This window comes from Saccostrea cucullata, unplaced genomic scaffold (assembly GCF_032062105.1).
Source record: "Saccostrea cucullata isolate Sc308-1 unplaced genomic scaffold, CSIRO_AGI_Scuc_v1 ctg10599, whole genome shotgun sequence".
Taxonomy (NCBI): domain Eukaryota; kingdom Metazoa; phylum Mollusca; class Bivalvia; order Ostreida; family Ostreidae; genus Saccostrea; species Saccostrea cuccullata.
The window spans coordinates 1-19,714 of record NW_026927424.1 but is presented as its reverse complement, the minus strand read 5'-3'; the positions used below and the strand labels follow the sequence as shown (position 1 = coordinate 19,714).

General features: G+C 33.3%; 2 long non-coding RNA genes across 2 annotated transcripts; one reads left to right on the top strand and one right to left on the bottom strand.

Moving 5' to 3' along the window:
• Positions 1-11,283: 11,283 nt before the first annotated feature.
• Positions 11,284-14,767, bottom strand: LOC134274450 (uncharacterized). Its single transcript, XR_009993617.1, has 3 exons — positions 14,672-14,767; positions 12,619-12,694; positions 11,284-11,403 (listed from the first exon to the last, which is right to left on the bottom strand). It is a non-coding gene; the product is annotated as an uncharacterized LOC134274450 (long non-coding RNA).
• A 3,531-nt stretch (positions 14,768-18,298) lies between these two features.
• On the top strand, positions 18,299-19,538 carry LOC134274449 (uncharacterized). Its single transcript, XR_009993616.1, has 3 exons — positions 18,299-18,543; positions 19,245-19,334; positions 19,426-19,538. It is a non-coding gene; the product is annotated as an uncharacterized LOC134274449 (long non-coding RNA).
• Positions 19,539-19,714: the final 176 nt, after the last annotated feature.

Here is a 19,714-nt window from a genome sequence, read left to right as displayed (position 1 = left end):
CATTTACTTTCTGTTTTTCTGCAAAACTCTTCATGGCCTGTGGGTTTGGCCGCCGACGTGAAGACATTTAATGTAGTGTATTCCTCATTCAGTTTCCTTCCTCTCAAAAATCTTTCAATTTTTGCAAATAAAATTGTTTTCTAGACTTCTTCAGATATTTGAACTTCCTCCCTGAATATGAATTTGAAGAACAAGACCGCTAAAATTGAAGAAAATACCATATAAAACTGTTTTATGCTCCTGCAATTCTTTGCTCTTCTTAGGCCTTTGCAGTTTTGTCAAGTGCATCTTATTTCAAATTTGTTTTTAAGGGATTAAAAGAAAATGGATTCAAGTTTCATTATCTGTTAGAATTTCACACAAACGTGGATAAGTACAATTTTTGATTTTTTTAAAGAATTGTTTGGATATTCCTTGTTGAGTCAGATAGAAAGAAAAACACCTCTAATCACGTTGACTTGTTTATCTAGACAGATCATTTGAAAACACTGAATAACATTGCATTACATTGACGTTACCATGACGTCATAATTAAGATGACGTCATCATAGGAATATTTACTTAATGTCACATGCACTTTAATGTTGCATATGGGAAGATTATCATCAACATACTCCGGGCCGCAAAATGTCAACAATCACAATTTACAATGATAGAAAGTTCATATTTCTCGTTGGGTTTTACAAAAAAAATTTAATTTGAAAGTCTTTCGCTCATCCTCACTTTGGAATCTGACTCGTTTAGTTCAAGGGGATATAATTTCGTTATTGAACGGTTTGATATAGTTCCGCTACTAAAACGTAGGAGTGCTGATTTTGTGAGTCCATTTCCACAAGTTATGAGATCCACCACTACAGCAAGTTTCTTATTGATGTGATTTGTGAAATCATCACGGACTTGGACGACGTCTCCAGTTTTGATTTTGTTGTATGTAGATCCTGTCCTTCGGATTTGGTGATAATTGAGTCAGATAGAAAGAAAAACACCTCTAATCACGTTGACTTGTTTATCTAGACTGATTATTTGAAAACACTGGATAACAATGCATAACATTGACGTTACCATGACGTCATAATTAAGATGACGTCATAATAGAAACATTTACTTAATGTCAAATGCACTTTAAAATCACATATAGGAAGTTTATCATCAACATTCCTACACGCTGTCGTTTTCACTCATTTTTCAAAATATAGGGTGACCTGTGAGTATTAAACATTTTTACTATAAAATGTTTATTAAAAACAGTATGAACTATTTACAAAATGATCCTTATCATTTTTGCTATGTGTCTTAAAGTCAATAGAACATAATCAGTGATAATTTGTTAAAATTTCGCAAATTTACATCGGTTGTCGTAAGTCATTGTTGCCAAGGACGGTACCCATTTTTGATGCCCATTATATAATTTTTGTTTATTGAAATCTACATGTTCACCTGTCTATAAAACAGGCATTGGTTGCTGTAACTTTCACATATTTCAGTTAATATATTTTTGGAATATTAACAAGTTTTACAGCTGCTTTAATGAAGCGTTTAATTTTACTCTAGCTTACTGATTCTTGACCATTCAATTTTAATGCAGTGTCTCGAATAGTCCTTGTTTTCCAGCTTCCCACGATGAAACAATGAGATAACAAACTGTTATCAATTCATTAAAGATTCAATAATGAGAGAAATGAGAGAAAGTCAAGCTTTATGTCATATGACTACTATGTTGTATGCCATCGAGCTAATGACATTACTTATTGAACGTCCCTCGTATGAGATTATGAAAAACATAATTTTTTCCTGAAAATTTTCTTGATAAAATTGTTGTTCTAGTTAAAAAAAAATGTGATATTCAAGGGTTGAGTAAGAACGCTAGCAATAAAAATCCTGAGTATCATTTTCCTTTGAAACTTACACTCTAACCACTACACTACACCTCCTATAATGGCATTTATATCATGTTTGTGATATGACCTTTGGCTATACGGACTTTAATAAAACAATTTTCGGAAAAAATGTAAATGTTTAATTTTAAGGTATCATGTGTCTCTGTTCCAATTTTTTAAAAACATTTTTATTCAAATTTTTATAATTAACTTTCAAAAAAATGTGGCGAAGACCCACTCATATTTTACACTTTATTTAAAAAATACTAACACATAAAAATCAGTTTGAAATAAATAATACTTTATTCACATAATATCTAAATTTGCAGACTCTGATTATCATGCAAATGGTTGAATATTTTAAGTCAACGATTATTTGTAGAAATATTTGTGTCTTTATGACATATTTTCATTTTACATAAAAACAGTGTATATTATTAGCAACTACAGGTATACTTCGGTATCTCGACATCGGATATGTCGACAATCTGGGATTATTATCGTCATCCGTCCGCGGCCCCGGCTTTATTATACACCCCGCTTGAAAAGCGGGAGGGTATATAGTAATCGTTTATTCCGTCCGTCTGTACGTCTGTCCGTCCGTCTGTTACGCTTTAGGGTACCCATCTCTTATCCGCAACTCCTCTTATACCACTGAGTGAAATTTAATGAAACTTTCACAGAATTTTTATCACATATTGCCATTGTGCAACTCCTATTTTACTTTTTGATCTGACACATATTTTGGGTGTCCCGACCACGGCAAAACATGGACTTTGTCATCAGTTATAACGATATGGGAGGAGGGGGTATCATTTAGTGAGCTCATTGCTCACAGTACCTCTAGTTTACTATATAAATGATTTGCAAAAACTGTCGACCTCGGTAATGTCGACTACTTCGCTTATCTCGACGTATATTCACAGTCCCAAGAGCCAAATTTACCTGGTATATGTCGACATCAGGGCAATTTTCTGCTCCTGCGTTTATTGGATGTCATTGGCATCGGAAGCAAATTAAAAGGGTGGGGGGTAAATTGTAAAAAAAAAAAAATTATACCTTCCAAAAAACCTGACAAGTAAAAAAAAAAGGGAGATGTCCATTTCCAAAACACGAAAAATCCTATTTCGTGTTTTGGGGGGTTGGGGTAGGTTCAAACTTCAGTACCATATTTTTTTTCAAACACCACCACTTTCCCCATTTTTAACATAAACTGCAACGTGTCTGTGCAAAGTGGGGGCGGGGGGGGGGGGCTAAACATACGAAGCAATGTTTAATGTCTATACTAAGTATATATTTGGAGAAAAAGTGGGTAGCTAAGCCCCATCCCCCGAGGCCTATGGATGTAGGCGAACGCCTGTCCACTTTTCTAAAGAGAATACGTAATATCCATGCATGTGCTACGTCACAGATAGCAAGACTATGTTGGGCCAACATTGGCAAAAGGTTGTATGGTTGGCGTTGGGGGAACAACGTTGGGCCAACGTTGGACCAATGTCACCATGCCAACCTCCTCGACCATGACAGAATTCCTATGTTGGCCCAACGTTGGTCCAACGTTAGCAGCTTCCATTCACTTTACTGCCCAAGGAAGGAGGGATGTTGATGTTGGCCCAACGTTGGCCCACTGTTTGTAATGCACTCTTAGAGAAAAAGTCTTTTAAAGTTGGTAGTAGTATGTTGGCCCAACGTTGGCCCGATGTTTGTAATACACCCTTAAAAAAGTGTCTTTTAAAGTTGGTAGTAGTATGTTGGCCCAACGTTGGCCCGATGTTTGTAATACACTCTAAAAGAAAATGTCTTATCAAGTTGGTAGTAGCATGTTGGCCCAACGTTGGACCGATATTTGTAATACACCCTTAAAGAAAGTGTCTTTTAAAGTTGGTAGTAGTATGTTGGCCCAACGTTGGCCCGATATTTGTAATACACACTTAAAGAAAGTGTCTTTTAAAGTTGGTAGTAGTATGTTGGTCCAACGTTGGCCCGATGTTTGTAATACACCCTTAAAGAAAGTGTCTTTAATTTTAAAGTTGGTAGTAGTATGTTGGCCCAACGTTGGCCCGATGTTTGTTATACACCCATAAAGAATGCGTCTTATCAAGTTGATAGTAGTATGTTGGCCTAACGTTGGCCAAATGTTTGTAATACATCCTTAATAAAGTGTCTTATCAAATTGGTAGTAGTATGTTGGCCCAACGTTGGCCCAATGTTTGTTATACACCCTTAAAGAAAGTGTCTTATCAAATGGGTAGTAGTATATTGGCCCATTGTTTGTAATACACCCTCAAAAAATGTCTTATCAATATCAATTTGGTAGTACATTGTAGTATGTTGGCCCGATGTTAACACGAGTGTTCATTTGTTTAGGTGTTTCAAAGATGGGATATCTATATTGGGCCAACGCTGGCCCAATTATTATACTGCCAACTGAAGATGGTGTCAATTTTAGCTGCTGAGTAATTCTATTTCTATGCTTTTAATTGGATGCCTGTTTTTGTTTCTAATATCTGATAGATTCAACATTTCAAATTTGAACTTAAGTGATCACAGCACCAAATTAAAGAGTGTTTTATAATATTTTTTGAAATGTGCACATGCATGATTATTTAATTGAAATAAAACCCTTGAAATTATGAATTTTTTCATGAGCGTTGTATTCATGAGAATTTAGAGAAGACTGAATACGTTCTCAGGAACAGGATGTGAATGAAGCCTACATATACATAAATCAAAATGACACAGCTTTATAATTAAATTGAAACAAAAGTTAGGCGTTCGCTATCACGTGACCAAACTGTGGAGTGAGCTGTCAGGTTCAATTGCTCAGAGGTGGTGATAATGCAGGGCAAGCAAGAAGAAGTGAAATTTAAATTTTTGGATTATACACTTGCTATACAGCTGCATTTAGAAGCGATGTACGTATATTTATTCTTATTTATTCAGGTTAACTGTTAAAATTGATTCGGAATTCATTCTTGTCATGTTTTTGCACACAAGCACTGTAAGTTAAGGTTAAATAACATCTTTTAAGTTGTTTCTATCTATCTAATTCTTAACTGTCTATTACAGACACGATTGTAACAAAGAAATTCAGTCAGAGACTGCAAGGAAAACAAATGTTGTGGCGATACATATATATTACAATGAAATCAAGACCATGCAGAAAGAAGTGTATAAAGTATGAGTCCGTATGACAAAGATCAACATGAAGAAAACGGGAGGCGAGAAGGGACGGAAAAAGAGCGGGAATACAACAAAAGGACAATAATAAAGGAAGTGAGCCCTGATTAAGAACTTTTATTTGATAATTTTTCATAATTTACCTCTATTGTCTATTTTAAAATTTATTTTGTAAATTATGATTGAATTGATGTATATAAAATATTATCACAGTGAATCATTAGTAATGTTTTCATTGAACATGTCCATGTATGCATTATGAATGCAGATTGAATTGTGTATAAATTATTTTAAACAGTCATAAAATAGGTTTATGTAAAGAATCACTTAACCAATTGCGAATGGTTCTATGTAATAACTACGTTGGCCCAACAATTTGCCATCTGACATTGTAAAAAAAGGGTCAACATTGGGCCAACCTAACCAACCAGTTGTTAAGGTTGGCTGTTAGTTGGCATACACTAAAAACTACATTGGCCAGACAAAATGCCATCTGACATTTCAACATAGGGCCAACGTTGGGCCAACCTAACCATACAGTTGTTAAGGTTGGCTGTTAGTTGGCATACACTAATAACTACGTTGGCCCAACAATATGCCATCTGACATTTCAACAAAGGGCCAACGTTGGGCCAACCTAACCAACCAGTTATTAAGGTTGGCTGTTAGTTGTCATACAGTTTTACCTACGTTGGCCCAACAATATGCCAACATGTTGGACCAACGTTGGGCCGATGAGCAAAATTACCGTGGGCCAACGTAAGGTTTCCAACAGTGGGCCAACGTTGGGAAAAAAATTGGGCCAATGTTGGCCCAACTATGTCTTGCTATCTGGGCGTATCATCATTGAGTTTGTTTTCATATGCAAATCCTTTTAAATTTTGATTTGAAAATAAAATGAAAAATAATGATGAATGATCATTTTGAAAAATACGCATAATTTTTTTTTCGTATCACGGGAGTCGAATTTATATCCTGGCGTTACCGATTTTCGATAGTGTAAAAGTTGGGTCGAAAAATTAATCTAAGCACCTGTGTTTTTCTCATCTCAATTATGTATGCATTATTAGTCAACAATACATAAATATGTTCTGACATTTATTGTTTTTGAAATCAAGAATTTTAGTAATTTTTCAACTTTCTTTGGATCCGCCATAATCCGAGTTGTTTTTGAATGACGTCACCTATTTTCGATAGCAAGTATGGCGCACAGTTATTTTCATAAAAACATCGAATTATGTTATTTTGTGTGGGTTTTTGTTTTCTTTTATTTGTTTTTTGTCATTTTTTATGGTATTGGAATTTTTTGGTCCTGTTTTCAACTATAATCTTAACAACAAATAAAATGTAATTAATTTTAACAATAATTTTTTTTATTTTTTGGTTGAAATTTTATAAAAATGAAATTTCAAGCCAGGAGCCATTGTCTGCTTGGAAAGCATTATCCACAGCCTTTGGCCTATACTAATTCTTGTAATTTCCCCTTTTGATGGAAAATATCTACAAAGAAACGAACAGTAAATCAACAGAAACAAAAGATGTCGAAATTTAAAATAAAATACTCGTAACAGGCTTCCATACTTTATTTTTTAAGCGGAAGTTTGTCCAAAGTGAGGCTTTTCTATTCTTAGGCCATAACACAGAGATTTTTAACAGACGATAGCATTAAAACAGTAAGTGTTGTTTTCAGGCTTAGGAGATAGGGTTTTAGAGTGAATTTTTTGGCATTATGAGAAAAGGGCGTGATTTGAATAGATAAAAAGAAAAATAAAATCTTACCTCTCTAAATGGCATAATTTTCGATCTTTTTGGCTTTATTATACACTTTTAACATCTGATGATAATTTTAGGATAAGAGTTCCAAAAAAACTAGAGGTACTGTGAGCGATGAGCTCACTAAATGATACCCCCCGCCTCCCATATGGTTATAACTGGTGAAAAAGTCCATGTTTTCCTGTGGCCGGGAAATCTAAAATATGAGTCGGATCAAAAAGTAAAATAGGAGGTGCACAATGGCAATATGTCATAAAGATTCTGTGAAAGTTGCATCAAATTTCATTCAGTGGTATGAGAGGAGTTGCGGATAAGAGATGGATACCCCAAAGCGTTACAGACGGACGGACGGACAGACGGAAGGACGTTCGGACAGACGGACGGACGGACAGACGTACAGACGGACGGAATTAACGATTACTATATACCCTTCCGCTTTTCAAGCGGGGGGTATAATTAGGAAAGGTTTTCTGATTTATTGTGAAAAACATTAGCCTATCGAAATTAGGATACTATCGAAAATGGGTAACGTCACAATATTCGGAGTTTATAGAACACGTTTCATATCCTGTTCTGACAAAGCAAGTTGGAATGCTAGCTGGAAAACTTTATTTAGTAAAATTAGAAGATTGAAGCATCCTCAGTTAGTGAAGATTCATGTTTGTTCAAATCATGACCAGGGCGGGGCCACAATGGCTGATATAAAAGTTTTGCATAGGAATACCTAGGTAAAATCTTTTAAAGTCTTTTTCTCAAGATCAGCAAGTTTGTTCATATCATGACCCCTGGGGTTAAGGTGGGGCCATGATGGGCAATCAAATCTTTACATGAAAATATGTATGGCGAAATTATATACATGTATGTATGCTTTATCGATATACTAGTAGTGACATTCTCAAGTAATAAAAGATACAACCCCCTCCCCCAACAAGCAAACTTTTTAGTATTTAGCTGATTTGCGTTTCCTAATTAGCCCATGTGCTCAGGTGAGCGATGTGGCCCTTGGGCCTCTTGTATAAAATATCATACAGTAGTGTCAGTATCTGTCTTCTGGCAAACCTTTTTACAATGAATTCCTACAGTATCTCTTAGAATTCTTAGAATTGTCAATATGAATATTGAATAACAAAAACACTAACAACAGTATAAACTAGAGGTACTGTGAGCAATGAGCTCACTAAATGATTTCCCCGCCTCCCATATAGAGAAAATGGCAGTGTCCATGTTTTGCTCTGGAAAATCCAAAATATGTGTCGGATCAAAACGTAAAATACGAGGTGCACAATGGCAATATGTAATAAAGATTCTGTGAAAGTTTCATCAAATTTCATTCAGTGGTATGAGAGGAGTTGCGGATAAGAGATGGGTACCCCAAATCGTAACAGACGGACGGACAGACGAACACACATTTGGTTATATATTGGGTACATCAAGTCCAAGTCCTATTGGATACTGCTTATTGGATACAAAAAAAGTGTACACACGAGAGAGCATTATTTGGGTAGTTACTGTTCAAATCTTATTGGATATTAATCCTCGTGTCCGTATTTTATTGGGTTTTTTCTTATTGTTTTTTATTCATTTCAAATTTATTATATATTTAATATTTGCTGGTAAATTAAGACAAGACTGAAAACCTTTGGTTTTGAACCCATATATTTGTCAATTTCTGTGATATAGCTCTTTTATTGTAACACCTAACTAATTTGTTCTTAGCAATAAGGATATACACCTGTATATTTCAAAATAACTAATATTAAAATATATGAATACCTTAGTGCAAAAAACTGAATTGTGAAAACACAACTCAACACATCTCAGACTCTGTTCAACCTTTCTTGAATAACATCATTAAGTATTTAAGGAGAAACATTTTTGAGTCATGACCAATTGATAATAAGCAAATGCCCATTACATGTTGGACAGAATGAAGGTATCCAACAGGCATTGGACAGGTGTCCTATACCTGTTGGGTTGTATTTTGACGAAGGGATTAAACTACCCAAGAATAATTGAACATGTGTACATTGTCCAATTCTATTTGGGTTTCTTGAATCTCCTCATCAAAATACAACCCAACAGGTAATGGACACCTGTCAAACTCCTCTTGGATATCTAAATCCCACCCAACAGGTAATGGACACTTGTCCAATTCTTCTTGGGTTTCTTGAATTGTTTCATCAGAATACCACCCAACAGGTAATGGTCATCTGTCCAACTCCTCTTGGGTATCTACATCCCACCCAACAGGCAATGGACACTTATATAATTATTGGGTTTCTTGAATCTCCTCATAAAATACAACCCAACAGGTGATGGACATCCGTCCAACTCCTCTTGGATATCTACATCCCACCCAACAGGCAATGGACACTTGTCTAATTATTGGGTTTCTTGAATTGCATCATCAAAATACAACCCAACAGGTAATGGACACCTGTCCAACTCCTCTTGGATATCTACATCTCACCCAACAGGCAATGGACACTTGTCCAGTTCTTCTTGGGTTTCTTGAATTGTTTCATCAGAATACCACCCAACAGGTAATGGCCATCTGTCCAACTCCTCTTGGGTATCTACATCCCACCCAACAGGCAATGGACACTTATATAATTATTGGGTTTCTTGAATCTCCTCATAAAATACAACTCAACAGGTAATAGACACCTGTCCAACTCCTCTTGGATATCTAAATCCCACCCAACAGGTAATGGACACTTGTCCAATTCTTCTTGGGTTTCTTGAATTGTTTCATCAGAATACCACCCAACAGGTAATGGCCATCTGTCCAACTCCTCTTGGGTATCTATATCCCACCCAACAGGCAATGGACACTTGTCTAATTCTTGGGTTTCTTGAATCTCCTCATAAAATACAACCCAGAAGGTAATGGACACCTGTCAAACTCCTCTTGGATATCTACATCCCACCCAACAGGTAATGGACACTTGTCCAATTCTTCTTGGGTTTCTTGAATTGTTTCATCAGAATACCACCCAACAGGTAATGGACATCCGTCCAACTCCTCTTGGATATCTACATCCCACCCAACAGGCAATGGACACTTGTCTAATTATTGGGTTTCTTGAATTGCATCATTAAAATACAACCCAACAGGTAATGGACACCTGTCTAACTCCTCTTGGACATCTACATCCCACCCAACAGGTAATGGACACTTGTCCAATTGTTCTTGGGTTTCTTGAATTGTTTCATCAGAATACCACCCAACAGGTGATGGACATCCGTCCAACTCTTCTTGGATATCTACATTCCACCCAACAGGCAATGGACACTTGTCTAATTCTTGGGTTTTTTGAGAATCCCCTCCTCAGAATACTACCCAACATGTAATGGACACCTGTCCCATTTCTCTTGGATATCTTCATCCCTTCAATAGTATATAAACTAAAAGGTATTGGACATTCTTCTTGGGTTACTCAAATTTTTTTTTCATAAGAAAGAAAACCCAATAGGTGTTGGACATTGGTTCAACTCTTCTTGGATATTACATCCCAACATTAGAGTAAAACCTAACAGGTGATGTTTACCTGTCCAATTCTTCTTGGGTTACCTTATGCCCTTCATTAAAATTGTCAAATTTGTCTTGAATATTTATACTCTTGCATTAGATTGCAAACCCAATAAGTATGACATTTACCTTCCCTAGTTGAATTCAAATTTATCTGCATAAGCATACATAAGTCCAAAACATATTTAATACTTTAATTCTAACATTCCACATCTCATTCAGTGTACACTTTACAAATGATAGGAAATATATAAGCATTTTGTGCCTAAACTATTTGGCTTTTAAAGAATTTTATAACCATGTTTGCAAAATTTAAATTTAAATATTGGAACTTGGAGCAAGTCATTACAGGTAGAGCAAGATGCTGAAAACCATATTGATAAATAGATCACACCCTTGATAAAATATTTGCCTTCAGTTGCTAAGATTGTGTTGAATTATATGGAAAATTTCTATAATCCTGTTTATTACAGATACATGTACAATGCATATTTTCGATGCGATAATAAAAATACTTCTGAGATGAAAAAAATGGATTAAATAGTCACCGATGTTAAAAGGTATTTCATGATCTCATTAATCTGGTTTGGAAATCACAAACTTAGTTTTGAAGCCGATAAAACAGTGTCGCACCAGAAAACTCAGTTACAAGTACAATGAATGAATTCGTTTTATCAAAACTTTAAAATAATTGATGCACTGTCTCCAAATCTTTTCGACAAATTGGGATAAAGATATTAAATCAAATCATCACTGTTATAAGTCTTAGAGCTAGAGAAAAGTCATTACATGCCCAAATTTTACATGTAAGACTTTGATCCTATATTTCAATAAATGTCAAAATGGTTTTATTTTTGTTTCTGTTCAATACTTTCTTCTTCAGGGTCTCACATGGCCTATACTGTATGATACATCCACTGACCCTGCTCTTTTATATTGCCATATGTTTATCCAGTAGCAGTGGTTATGCTCAGGCAATCTTTGAAATATTCCTCATTTCATGCATCTCCTTCAGTTCTGCCTCTGTCCATTTTATTCATTCTGCAATTAGATAAAGGCATTTCTTTGCCGTATAAAACATGTTTTTCTTGACTAGAGCAAGATCACCCTTTATGTTGATCAAACCCAACCAAGAAGTAGAAGTATATTTCTTATTCAGAAATATGTATTGATAAATAAAATGGAAGAAAAACTTAATTCTATCAACTCTTTTTTCTTCTTCTATGTCTAACTGCATCTTCATCCTACCCCCCATCCGCCATAATTTTATCAAAATGGAATCATCATTCAACACACAAAACGATGTTGCATATTAATTAGACAGTATGTTAGTTTCTGATTGTTAAGAAGGAGATTTTAAAAAGATTTTACACCTATTCCTTGCAAATTTTAGACTTCTAATGTAACACTATCAGTACATTAGGGTTACATAATCTTCAAAAACATCTCTACACTTAATGATTAAGCTTTCACATAAGTATTGTTTTTAGCCCAATGGTTCTGCTAAAGAGGATTTAAAATTTACCCTAACCTTACTAACTGCTTTGATATTATATTGACAGGGACAGAGACACACTTGACACTCAATCCCCCCTTCCTGGGGTATGCTTTGCACAAAATTTAATTAAAATTGACTATGCTGGATAGAAGTTGAAAATATGAAAAATTACAGTCAAACAGATTATGAATAACTTTCAGCACATCAGACATGAAGTAGTGATCCTTAAACAAAATACACCTACAAGATGAAGCTATTTTATTCCTTTGAAGTGATGTCTAGTATTGTTTCTTTTCCTGTATGCCACCTCTATCAGAACAAAATGTTATACATGTATTAACATAACCTATGACCGTATAGTACCCCAGTATTTAATTTACAATTAATCAAGTTCTGGAACCAACCCTCAGATGCCCTAAAAACAAATGATTCTAAACTGGCAAAGGTAAAGGGCATCTGAAGAATGTAAAATAAAATAATAGTACAAACAAGCAAACAGCTAGTGTGCATGAAAATGTTGGCAAACACTAGAAAAAATACTAAGGTACTTTCTCAAACTTAACATGAATACTAAAGAGGTTTTATGTAGCTGCATTGCACATACCAAAAGCTTTCCTGCAGTTAAAGGTTGGTTGCCTAGTAGTCATGTAGTATGTACAAGTTTTTCATTTTATCTCTTCTAATTTAAGAAGCGAAAATGTCTCTAAAAATCTTGTGGTTGGCATGAAGTATTCCTGTTCATTTTACTGATTACTTACAATTGTCCTATTTCTGAGGGTCATCTTCTGATGGGTGTGTTCTCTGCAATGTTCACAACTGAAGTTCCTGTTTGACCTGTTACATATTGAAAATCCTCAATGAACATAATTAATATGGTTTTAATTTCCATTGCAATTATTGATTACTTTTATTAAAAAAAATCTAAACCAATTTATTGTAACATAATACTTAGGAAAATATTTATGTAATATCAATGGAAAAAAGGAATCATTATCTCCAGTTAGCTTTTTGTGCTATTAAATCATAGTCATCGCTGTGCAATAAATGAAATCAAGTACTAATCCACAATTTGGTGGCAATAAAGTTACTATCCCCGAGTAAAAAGTGACAAGCCCAAATATAGAGGCAAAAATTAAAAAGTAACATTGAAAAAAAAAACATCATGAAAAAAGTCAGGGTATTAACTACAGATGATTCTTTTTAAAATTAAAGTTTAATTTAATTTCGCTAGTAAAATTTAATCATACATAAATTAATGACTTAAAAAATGAAAAAAAGATTTTACATATTCCTTTTCTGGTCATTCACTAGTTCGTCTAATTAAAACGAAGCAAAAATCATTTTGTTTTCATCTTGAATCATTTAAAGCCATATATGGCGTATATACAATGAAAATTATTAGACTAAAATTATAAGAACTTATTATTTGTATCATTACATTATATAAACATGATAAAGATAGAAATTTTCGTAAATTACAAAATCTAAGTCAATTGCGTTATAAAAATATAAATTTAATTTGGATTCTCGGAATTTTCTCCGAATTGGAAGAAAATACAAAAGGTTTAAATAACACATTACAGAGAAGATAAAATCGTATTATTAGATAAAACGAGGTGTTCTCCGTGCTCCGAATTGTATGAAATGCTTTAATTTAAATGTATTAACTATATTTCTTTACTTAATTTTGTATTTTTTAAAAATATATTTTTGATCAGTTAAAAAAACGCTACATAATTGCATGACACTTATCATTGAGCTGATTGAGTGAATGTATATAATTTAATAATGAGATATCTGTGAGGCATATATGTACAAGCAAATATTGCTATATTTAACAAAGGAAAGGGGGAATTCAAATTAGGAAATAAAAGATCGTTTTTAAGTAAATCAGTCTTGTACCTACTACCTAGTCCTTGTCTTGTAGTACTGCAAAATGGATGCAGTTGTGGAGATTTATGGATAATATGAGCATGCTGTCTGGAATATTTCCATATTAGGGAATAATTTAATAGCAAAAAAGGGTGAAAATACCGGTGGTGTTTTTCATGTATTACATGTGTATTTTAAAATTCCTAATAGCCTAAGGGGATTCCTCAGTGCAGAAAACCACTAGCCCCATCCTCAAAAATGGAAGCCCCGGGTGTAGCGCGATGCTGATTACACACCCATCATGTGAAATAGTTATAGTAGCCCTATATCAATTTCAGTATTGTTTTAAATTAATTAAAACAAATGAAAAAAGCAATAATTAAAAAAAAATCAAAATAAAGCAGACACTCAGTCAAAATCAAAGACAAAAAGAAGCACTGTTTTGACTGAAAGTTTATCAGTAATACAATGAATCTCTTAAGTTACATATCAGATGAGATAAACTTACATACAATTATTTAGTTGTTGTCAATTATGCCATTTATCATCATCTCAGCTCACTTTGCAATTGTAATACTGTCTATATGAACCGATAATTTACAGCTGATTTATGAACACACGATTGTTAAAATTTTCATTTCCCTTTCCAATATACATTGTCAGAACATACTTAGTTGGTTATGATATAAAATTAAATAATAAACACTTTCGATTTATTAAAGTTTATCTAACAATATACGATCGTTTATTAATATGTCTCGCCCTCAAGAGAGTTAAAAAGACAGAGAAAATTCAAAATACAAACAAGTGCATCTTAGGATTAATTGTTCCGATATATCTATTTTAATTTTGTGCACAATTGTTTTCAAAATTACATTAAAATCTATTTTCCTTAAACAAGAACCCAGCAATGGATGAATATTAATCGAATAAACTTACCTTTTCTCTTGTCAATCAGAAAATCTTGTTGACATTAAGTGTTTCTTAGTCGCCATATTTTTTTCCATGAAAACAAACGTTGTTATGATCAGGATCAACGGAAGTTGATTTTCGGAACACCCAAGAATTTAGAGTTCCGAATGTAAAACTGAAACAACAAAACACGGTGCGTCCGTGAAAGCAACTTTTTTGGACACTTTTTTGGACACATCGTCGTGTCCAAGTTTTGTTGGGTAATAACCTGCAAATGTTTTAAGCATATTCAGCGAGTTTCCGAGTCAGAAGAACATTCAAAATGGCGAAAACAGCGTTGATAAAATGTTTCAGAATGCTGCTGGCGTCGTTATCTGAAATAAATTTTTTTATTAAATTTCAGGTAATTCATTTATCATGTACAATCACGTAATTTCATAATGTAACAGAGAGAGAAAGAGAGAGAGAGAGAGGGAGAGAGAGAAAGAGAGAGAGAGCGAGAGAGAGAGATTAAATTACTGCCATCATTCAACAACAAGCCAACTGCAATGGTGGTCGTTGTTGTTAAACAATAAGAACCATGGCGTGGAATCAGCTTCTGTAACAAAGACAACAAACAAGAAATAAATTAGTAAAATCATTAGGTTTGATTCTTTCATACTTAGATAATGCATTGAATATAGGTATGTTTGTTTCGAAGATAGGGTTAATATTGTTTTGAAGATATGTATACTTGATTTGAAGATAGATACAAATGTCATGAATCAAGGATAGCTATACAATTTATTTAAAGACAGGTGCAATTAAATTGAACCTATCTTCAATTGTTTTGTGGGTATGTTTCATTTGGAACTATCTTCAAATTTATTGTACCTATCTTTAATTTAATTAAACCTATCTTCAAAAGAGTTGAAGATAGGTAGAATTTAATTGTACATATCTTCAATTGAATTAAATATATGTATAATTCTATCAAAGAAAGATGTAATTTGTTTACCTAGGTTTAATTATTTAGAGATAGGTATTATTTTTACACCTATCTTTAATTCATTTAGACATATCTTCAATTTAATTGTACATGTACCTATCTTTCATTCAAATGTACTTATCTTTAAATCCTTGAAGATAAATACAATTATTTGAGGATAGGTATAATTATTTGAAGATAGGTTCAAATATTTGAATAAACATGTATGTTTATTTGGTGTTCCATAAGTAACAACGATAAAATGATACTGGATGTGAATATTTCTACTTTAAAGCTAGCTATAAAATTCACTTTCTACTTCTTCTTTTGCATTATTTTTAGATTTAAAAATGCAGTTTAGACAAAATGTAGCTAATGCCAAATCACATTGGTTGTTTAAAGAAGATTGTTTCCAAAATGAGAAATATCATATTTTCAAGTTTTTTTTTAAGATTTAGATGAAAATACCAATTTTACATGATGATGAGGCATCAGATAACACGGTTTTCACAAAACATATTAATATTTTAATTTTTGAAAAAATGTTCCCCCACATCAAAAATATAATTATGGAGAACCCAATTTGAAAATAATGACAAGTATCAAATCTTATAGATTGCTGTGTTTAAAAACTAGCAATGTTCATTTTAAAAGGAACTGAGCTAGCTTTAGTGAATAAACTCTGTATGTAAGGCAGTGTTGCTGGCTACGGCCAGGAAAAAAGACAGAGACGTCTTCTCAGTTCTATTTCCGACAACTTATTGAATATTTCATGACTTGTTAAAATAGTTTATTAATTATTGGACGGATAACAATCTTCAAGGGCAACGAAAATTATTATAAAGTTACTTGTACATGTAGATACGTTTTAACTTAAAATTGTGTGTGTGTGTGTGTGTGTGAGGGCGTGTGTGGCTCCCCCATACTGGGGACCTGCTACAGATACGCAAGTCGTAAAATGGGGACATAAAAAACATTGGGGACTTGATTTAAGTCCCCAATCTTTTTTTTCGTTGAAAACGAAAAATTGACATGTCTAAATCCTAAAAATATCAAAAAAATAACGTGTCCCAGTTACGGGGTTTTATCGGACACATGATTACACAGATATCGTGTTGATTGAAGTTGCCATCTTCACTTACACATCTCTGACGTTACACACTTCTAGATTACGCATGCGCGTGTGTAAAAAAAGCGGAAGTCCAATTGTTTTGAAGCGGGATACAATAAACATGTGGAAAAGAAGACACAGAGGAAAACCTGGGCACAGAATCCTAGATTCTTTTGATAAGGATGATTTTTATGCTGGAAAACGGTATGTTATCTACTTCTTGGATAAAATATGGTGCGAGGAAACTTGCATCAAAGTATTAATTATTGAAGGGGGGAGGGGGCAGTAACGATTGCTGCATAGGCCTATCGGGTACTCAGTTGAAATGAAAAGACAGTTATTTATGTGATTTTCTTTCTTGAAATAGTACACAATTTATGCTATTCATTTCACAATGATTTAAAATTCATCAAATGTGAGGTATATTAATCGAATGTGTTTTGTATTTCATCAGCTGTTCATGTCAACATGAAATGATTTTTACTAAGTTTTAACTGAACTAAATCCAGTCCACTTTAATTGGGGAAAATGGAAATGTAGTTTGTATGTTTAAGTTTTTTTGAGCCAATAGTGAGATCGGATTGTACCCCCCCCCCCCCTTTCTTCTTGAGATCTGCAACTTTTTGTTTTTAAAGCCAAACCTAAGATCGGGTTGTACCAAACACCTCAACAACCACCTCCTTCTTCTTGTCGAGCTCAGCAACCTATTTCTGGTGTTGTTTTCTTTTCATTTTTTAAAGCAAAAAGTGAGATCGGATTTTACCCCCCCCCCCACCTTTTACTTGAGAGAGAACATACAGTGTATAGTCTATAGTTATCAATTCATCATATATTTCACTTGTCCTATAATATATAAGCATTACTTAATACAATAATATCCTATCTCAATTTTACTCAAAATGCACTTATTATCTACTGCTAAAGAGCAAGTAATTGAATATCAAACATATATTGTTTACATGTTGTTTATATTAAAGAAACTTGGACTGAAGCATCTTTTAATTTAAAAAGCTACCACATTACTTATATGACAGTATAATTCATTAAGTGACAATTATATTTTCCACATTTTTTCTTAATTATTATCATTTTACAGCATTCTTTTTAAAAAAAAAAAATCACATTTGATGTCTCTAAGGGCCTGTACATGTTATGGGCATTGGAATAAAAATGCTCAGAAAGAAAATATGGATAAAAATGTACGTCTTGAAAAAATTTTATTAATGATTTTTTTTTAAATTATATAATTATTATCCTTAAACATGTTAAAAGATATAGAATTAAACTAGAATATAAAAATCATGCAAACTTGTGTTTATTAGATTTTTTTAATCAGGTCATTATATCCTAAAGCAGGACATTATACCCCTGTCGTTTTTATTATGTCCAATAAAAAGTTTATATATTTCATTGTGCATTTTGCTACGATTCTCAATGAAGATAACAATATTTTGAATTATTATTTCCGATAAAAATGATGTTGTGTATGCACCAAAATTGACAAAAAACTATTTATTATAATCAGTCAGGACATTGTACTATAAGGGCATTATACACTTCCGGTGTAAACAGCTTACTCAGTAGGCTTGCTAACGCAAAGGGACGTAACTCGAGTTTCTCTATTTTTATGTGTCTCTGACGTCATGCACATTTTTGACATCGAGGGTGGTTGTCTTTTACGGCTTATTTCTAAATGAATATGAACGAAGTGTTCCGAATAACTATGGAACTATTTTAAGAAATGTTCCCGCTACATGCCTTTAGCTAGAAAGACCGTAAAGCACATGTTACAAGGAAAAAACCAGAGGGAGAAAGTGAACGGTAAGTGTGTTTAAACTCTCATAATGTGAAGGCACCCATCTGACTATAATATTTTAAACATTTAATGCTTCTTGTTGCTATATATAATAAAAAACAGAGAGTAAACGCAAGACAATATCTGTATTTTAACGAAAAATTAAGTGGACTGTTCATGGCCTCGTTTTCGTTCAGCAATGGCGGCTCCCATTGCAAGCATCATTTTCGCAATCATTTCAGCCTTAATTAACTTCCAAAATATTTCTTATCTGTGTAAATTGAAGTATATCTGAACTTGTTTTTCATGCTATTAAAACTGTAATAGTATAGAGTGGCTTAAATGAATATTACATGGTTTTACAAAAATGACAACAGAGAAAATTCGAAATCATGTTATACTGCATTATGCAGTCATATGTTAAATTCATGAGCCGTCAGACGATGAGTAAATTAAATGATGCGTGATTAATGGTAGGTGTTTTAAGTTGTTATATAATAATTAATAACTGCATTTACACTTGATCACTTAAAGAAAGAGCAATTGACCATTTTAATTTCACTAAAGCAGAACTCATATACATGTATTCATATAATATATATATAATGTATGTATGTATCACTATGTATATATAATTATAATGATTAAATTTTTTAACTCATTAAAGTCATTAAATCAGTTATTTTAAAGGTTTATATAGCTTATGATGTCTTGTGCTTTATTTCAGACATACTAGTAGGTACTTGGAAAAGATTTTTCATGGAACCCGAATGGTACTACAGACAACATTAATACTGTTCCCTGTTAATTTTGGAAGGTAACAATTTTTTTAAGTCTTGCTGAGTCTTTCCTGTGTATTAATTAACTTATAATAGCATCTAAATAAAAAAAAATATTTTTATTTTCAGACACTGAGCAAAACAACCAAGTAAATGTCAGAAAAGCCTGTCGACCAGACCAGCGGATCATAATAATTAATTTGTTAATTAAGAAATAAAAGTTTTTTGTTGAAAAATTCTCATTGCATCTTGTTATTTTATCATTTGACTTGAGTTTTGTACCAAAAAATTTTTTTTTCTCAGTTGTGGAAATGTGTGAAAATGAAGGTGACATTTTGCCTCTAAAAATAGAATTGTAGGCATAAAAATGGCAAACTTCAATTATTTTTAAAAAATCATGGATGTTGGAAATTTTCAA